This window comes from Microtus oregoni, unplaced genomic scaffold (assembly GCF_018167655.1).
Source record: "Microtus oregoni isolate MIOR12 unplaced genomic scaffold, Mior012 000002F_ref0000024, whole genome shotgun sequence".
NCBI classification, from domain to species: domain Eukaryota; kingdom Metazoa; phylum Chordata; class Mammalia; order Rodentia; family Cricetidae; genus Microtus; species Microtus oregoni.
Window position 1 is genome coordinate 72416859 of NW_024543061.1, and position 7455 is coordinate 72424313.

Here is a 7455-nt window from a genome sequence, read left to right on the forward strand (position 1 = left end):
CTGTCAGCTTACTGGTGGAATTAGAATTATTATTCCCTTTACTAACCTAACCAAGATGCTCAAGATCCCATGTAAACAACAATACATAGGAACATAGCCTTTGGATAACTCCCAAATATTTTCTGGAATCATTTAAGCTTTCTAAGCTATCTTTCTAATCCAAGCTACAAGTATCACTAGCTGTCAGGTAGCAACTTGATCATTTACATTTTCACAGATGCTTACTTGGATGGGCAGAGCTGTGCTGTGGCCCACGTCTCTTTGCAAGGCTAGGACAGCTAGCTGCATTCTCTGCTGCTTGGTCTTCCCTCAGGGAACCTGGGTCCTCAGCTTGCAACATTCTGTTGAGCCACATGGCATGCAAGTTCCCTCTGCAGCTCAGTGGTTCCACCACAGAGCAGGGATTGACTTAACTGCGGCAGCAGCTCCTAGAGGTCTTGGTGGTCCCACCATTGGCAGGAGGTGGCCCCATGTTCTCATGTTGCCTGTCATGGTTCAGCCTTGGTAGGAGTAAGGATTAGAGTTATTAAGCAAATGGAACAGAGATACAAAAGAAATAAAAGACAGAAACACAAAACAGTACTGGAAGGGAAATTCCATCAATACTGACATTGCCTATATTTATTTTCCACATGCTTAAATACCTGCAAAAGAAGAGGGGCAGGCAACAGACTTCATTAACATGATATAAGGAATAAACAGAGCATCCTCAGTCAAGCATTTTGCTCATTGGACAGAACATGTAATTACCAAACCCTTAGCCCAAATATCCTAGCACCTCCTGCTGATCTCCTTGAAGGAGAAAGAATAAAACTGAATTCTCTGATCTTTTGGTCAAGAGACAGTAGATCAACCTTTGTACTCAAAATGCTAATTAATTACACACTGAATCAGGATCTCTTGTTTGTAGCCACACCTATTGTCAACAACTTTGAGAAGAAAGAATAAGCTCAAACTTTCTGATCTTTAGTCAAGGTGGACCTGACTCAATTTTTTTCCCCTGGCAATTATTTATTTCACCACTTTTCATCAATATTTCTCAAAAATGCAAGTTGCATGCTTATCATTACTTCAATGCCATTCTCCATCAGCAAATAGAAATACCAGATATATCACAATTGTTATAGTCATACAATATTTGATGTAAGACTTTTTAGTGACTGAATGAATGAATTAATTAATTAACAACAATAAGAGAACATGAAAAGTGATTGCAAACCAGAACTCGACACTTTAAAGCATTTCTTTACAGAAATAAGTAATGAATTATCCATTTCTAGAAATAGGTTGATAACTTAATGAAGATTTAGTAGTGAAAATACAGAACACATGATCATTTTCACCTCCTCTATTTCAACTCTTGAACATACCTAAACAGATTACCAATTTTGTTTACTTTATTTTTATTTCTGTCAAATAAGATCATTTTCCTGTTAATGATATGACTGTGCCCCATAGGCTTCTTTACATTTCTATTCATAGCACAATTCAGTTGTTTCTCACTTCATAGGTATATGATGCAATGAAGTAAGGACGTACACTTTCCTAGAAGGATACTGAATTAGAAGACTGCTATCAGTCATAATTTCATCTTTTAGAAATTAAATTTCAAATGTTTTCTTACATTCCTGATGACTGCATCACAAAATGAGTATCGCCCAAGGGCCACAGTTGTACCTCAGAATGATTTATTCCTTATTTCTTTAATTTGAAACAAAGACTCTAATAGGATAATGAGGATGATGTGATCTTGTGATATGGAGAAATTTAAAAAATGCTTCTTGGAATTTTCATTTGAATTCAGGTATGCAGAATACCTGAATTCCAACACGTATTTTAATCTTCTAATTTAAAATGTTTAGGATTTGTAACATTAAAAGTTACATTTATTAGAATAAAGCTATAATGTTCTCTCCATGGTGTTTATTTTTCATATGTACCTGTATATAACATAGGTGTTTTTTTTTTCATTTTAAACATTCAGAAAGCCTCATGGTGACAATTCTCTACATTTATTAATAGAATGATGTCTAATAGTTAATCATCTTATATTAATATATCCCTGAATATAATTATACTAATGTACCTTTATATAAATATATTTCTATGAACGCAGTGTGTTGAATTAGAGTTCACTCCAACCATACATTTTCAGGTTACAAAAGTGTTATTCTCCAAAGCAATGAATAGAAATTCATAAATTTCCAGCATGCAAATGTCTCATGTGGCCTGACGATCCCCAGAAATTGGAGCATATTCCCTAACTATTTTAGGAACCAAGGCGCTGAGTGTTTTGGGGTTTGCCCCTCAGCCACCACAGTACCTTAAGTGAAGCCTGTCTCAGCTTATTGTCTGCCAGGATCAAAACACAAGAGTGGACTGAAGGATGTGCATATCCAATAATCTGGTGATAAAAAAGCAGCATGCTTCTCTCCAGGATTTCAAATCTTGAAATTAGAACAAAAAATAACAGAAGGACAATGGCATGCAGCAAGAGAAATGCAGTTACAGTTTGTAGAGCTCTGATGTGGGCTGTGGTGCTTGCATGTCTGGATTCTCTTGCATTGAGCTGCATGATCTTCAGATGTCTCCACAGAGAAGTGCTGAGCAGGAGAAATGTCATTAAGGACACAGTTAAGGGTATGAATGTGAATATGTATTTGGTAAATAAAATAATTTTGCTAAGTTGCACAAAATTCTCCAAGATAGAACTATAAGACATGTTACTTTTAAATCCATCAAACCAGGCATCAAGTTGTATGTTTGTAGCTATGATGTTAGAAAATAAAAGAACCACAGATGCCAGCAGTGTTACTGGGACCACCTTGTTAACTCTCCACTTTAGGTAAAGAAAGATAGAGTTGAAAAAATTACCTATTTTGAGAAAATAAAAGATACTGAGGCATGTAGCAAGCCAGATGTTGAAATGATTGGACACTGTCAATAAAACAGTAATTATCTTTATCATATTCTCACTAATCAAAAAATCTGACCAGACATTATATAGATATACAATTATAATTACAAATGAGAATTCAGTGAACCTGCAGATGGCCAGAGCAGTGATAATCTGATCCACTGAAGAGATATTTCTTCTCTTGACCAAGTCCATGATGTTCACCACTGCTATGAATCCATTTGCTGAGATTCCAAATATGAATTCTGCAAAGAGAATGGCCACAGAGAAGCTCTGAATGAGATCACCCATTGTCCATAAATAATGCAGGAAGTCTAAAACAACTCTTAAAGTTCCTTAATGAAATAATTTCAAGTGGCAGTGGTATTTATTGAATATTACAAAATATTGTCCCATTGATACAATGATACATTGATACAATGCTAAGCCAACAAACATGAAGGTCTCCAGGACACTGTCATTTTCCAGATACAGAGTTGCTTGGAACAGATGCAGGATGTTCTGAACAAAGCAATCTGCAGTTGACCAATGCTGGAGCAAATACTCAATTTTCATATAATGATATGCAAAAAGCCAATTTGCATGATTTTGAAGTTTTTATCTTTTTTTTTCATTCTGATGATGCTTTTCTCCTCTTAACATCCTCCTTTTGTCTTAAATACACATTTTAGTCTGTCAAAATAAGCCTGGGGCAACGAATAAAACAAAACTCTAGTACACTTACAGAAAACAAAAGCAAAAATCTTCCTAAGAAACAAAGAGGGGTTCATAAAAAATTCCAGGGTATGTACACAGATTCTGTTTAAACCTCCTCATGTGTAAGGTTGGAGTTTTCTAACTGAGTTGTCTCTCAGAGAGGTAAATGCAAAGCAAATATTTAATAAGAAAATGTGAGTTCATTCTGAAGCAAAGATTTGTGACCATAGCCCAAGAACACAAATTCAGGTTGCCCAAGAAAAAAAAAATCAACATGAAAATGGTAGCATGAACTTCTTCTAGTTACAGATAAAAGAAAATCATAAAATAAGGCATTTCTCACATGTGCTGCAGTGGTATGAACAGCTGGTAAGTGGATTACGGAAAAACAGATGAAACTCTGTTGTAGGAGCTGCGGGACACTTCCCGCTGCTCAGCTCCCGGACAATGGCTAGCTTTACCAGAAATAATTACATGGAAACTGTATTCTTTTAAACACTGCCTGGCCCATTAGTTCCAACCTCTTATTGACTAACTCTCGCATCTCGATTAACCTATTTTTAATAATCTGTGTAGCCCCACGAGGTGTGGCTTACCAAGAAGGATTTTAGCCTACATTCATCTGGGGTCAGAGAATCATGGTGACTGTCTGACTCGGCTTCTTTTTCCCAGAATTCTGTTTTGTCTACTTTGCCTACCTAATTTGCTGTCCTATTAAAGGGCCAAGGCACTGTTTAAAAGAATACAGTTTCCATGTAATTATTTCTGGTAAAGCTAGCCAGTGGCCAGGAGCTGAGCAGTGGGAAGTGGCCTGCAGCTCCTACAACAGAGTGGTGTTTTGTTTAAACAGAAAAAGGGGAAATGATGGGGAGAGTCTTCTGTTTTGTGTTGATTTCATTGGTTAAATAAAGAAACTGTGTTGGCCCTTTAATAGGACAGAAAATTAGGTAGGCGGAGTAAACAGAACAAAATGCTGGGAGAAAGAAGACTAGTCAGTCAGTCGCCATGATTCTTTCACCCAACACAGAGGCAGGTTAAGATCTTCCCTGGTAAGCCACCTCGTGGTGCTACACAGATTATTAGAAATGGGTTAGATCAATATGTAAGAGATAGCAAATAAGAGGTTATAATTAATGGGCCAGGCAGTGTTCAAAAGAATACAGTTTCCGTGTAATTATTTTGGGTAAAGCTAGCCAGGTGGTGGGACGGACCCACCACTCGCACAACAAAACTCTGCTAATGCTTTTCGGTATGATTTGAAGATATCATAGCTTTTGAGGTTAGTAGATGTGAGTGTTTTGTTAGTATACTCAAAAGGTTTTTACTCATAACTGAAAGAATAGGGATCAGACACACAATTGGACAATAGATTGTTACTAAGGAGACTAAGGATTGCCAAAATAATTTCATTTTGGATCTGTAACATTATAATTCTCCACAATTGAAAAGTTCTAGTCAATGAGTAGGCTTGGATGTCACCATGGTTCCAGGTGTCAGGGTAGGCCACTAAGATTGGCATGGCTGGGGTACTCGGTCGATAACCTATTTATGCCCTGCTTTCCCCAGGTGCAAATCATGGCATGGAGCTGTTGCTTTTTTTCTCTCATGTTCCCAGGCCTCAAAATTCCTGCTCTTTTGTGCTTGTTTTTGATTTTTGTTTTTATGAGACAGAATTTTTCTGTGTTCCCCTGACTGTACTGAAAAATTGTTCTGTAGACTAGGCTGATGTCAAACTCACAGAGATCTGCTTACCTCTACCTCCTGAATCCTGGACTTAAAGGTGTGACCGCCCCACCACTCAACAATTCTTGTCAATAAAATCTACCTCAAACAAGTCTACAATATGTGATTTAGAATTAGTATACTTGATGCCTAAAAGAGGTGGTGATTCGTTACTGAAATCTACATACGCTTAGTTTGGGTTACACAACTCTCTTACTCTTACTCTTCATCAACTTACCCTCTACCTGCTGAGGTGTTTCTCTCCCCTCCCCCTTATTCCTTTCCGGTACTTTCATATTCAGTGTGATCTACTAAAGACAAAAAATCATTGGTGTGGGGAAGGCAGGAAAAGAGGCAATAAGGAGAGAGAAGGGTATAATAGAGCTGATGAATTCTAATCACAGCTATTACAATTTCCTTAGAGCATTGAGATAGTATCAATGAAAACCTATCATAAAAATTGTGTAACAGATGAATATATTTACAATATTTAACTACACTTCTTATTTTCATTGATAAAATAATGCTGGATTTTCTTCTAATAGAGATGTACTTAAATTTGCAAACTTTATTACAGAATATAAAAATATTTTTAAAATAATCAAATGTTGTTTTTAACTATTTCATGCATGAGGTACTGTATGTGTATCAGTTTCATCCTCCTTCTGCCCCATCTCCTCCCACAAATTCCGCTTAAAATCAAGGCCTTGTTTTGCTATAATTATCATCATACACACATGCACACAAACCAAAAATCAATCTACTAAATATAGTTTTGCTTGTACACACCCATATTTAGGATTGGCCAGCAATAAATAACCTATCAGAAATCTGAAAAAAATTGATATATACATGTTGTACAAAGAACAATGTGAACGGCAATGATTTCTTGAAACAAGCTAACAGTTTTACATATTTGAAAATAGTTTTAAACTTACTGTATAGAGGATAAGTATTTTTATTTGTTATACCTAGCTCCATAATTCTGAAAAAAATGTGAATCATATTCTGAATAATGACATAGTTTTTATTAAAGCAGTATTAAGGAAATGCTAAAGACAGGTTTTCTTGTATATTTTATACATGTTCACAAACACAAAAAATTGCTAATTTGTTAGGCACAGATATACTTTCCAGAAATTTCTTTAGAAATAATTTAAACATAGTCCATTTTTCAAAAGCAATAGGAAGCTACTAATCACACTACATCTCTGATATTGGTTGAAGGACTTTAAGGTTTCGTTTCTTTCAGTCAGAGGCTTGTTTTTACCTACAGCATTGTCAACACTAAGGACTGATTGAACTTTCTGTTTCCCCATATCAGTATGTTGGAATAGCTTGAAGGATATAATGTTCCAATAATAGGCAAATCAGGTGGACTGGCTCATCCAGAGACTTCATATAACTGTGACCTGATATGATTAGAGATAGAAAGAACATGGAAAATAACAGCAGAAAGGAGATCACAGCTTGCAAAGCCTTAATGTGGGCCATAGTTCTTAGATCTTGGCATCCAATTCTGTAAAGAAAGCTTCATTGGCTTAAGGTGTTTACACGGAGAATAGATTAACAGCAAGAAACAGATCAGAGATATGGTGAAGGGAACGGCATTGTTTAGAGTGAATGTCATCATAACTGTATGCTTTAAGACATAAGCCAGTTTGGTCTTCCCAGTCAAGTTGCCACTGTGATCGTTCACTTGGACTTTAACACATGTGGTTATCTTCAGAAGATTAGAAAACAAAAACACCAAACTTCCCAAAAGTACAACTACAATGACACTCTTAATTTTTCCCTTCAAGCCAAGAAAAATAAGCTTTGAGAAATTGCCTATCTTCAGCAAATACAGAATGCTGAGTATAGTTGCCAGCCAGGTATTAAAGGGTTGGTTATATTCCAGGCATAACAAATAAAAAATTTTACTTGTACAGTTAATAAAGCTGGATTAAACACAGTTAAGCACCAATCCATTAATACTATGCAAAGCAAATCAAACCTGAAGATGGCCAGAGCAGTGAGAATCCTATCAGCAAAGGAGATTTTGCTTAATTGATGCAGCCAGTAAAGTTCACAAGAACAATGAAGACATTGGCCAAGCTTCCAAGTATAATCTCTGCCAT

At 36.3% G+C, this 7455-nt stretch overlaps 1 pseudogene; it reads right to left on the reverse strand.

Moving 5' to 3' along the window:
- Positions 1–6655: 6655 nt before the first annotated feature.
- On the reverse strand, positions 6656–7455 carry LOC121436563 (annotated as a pseudogene).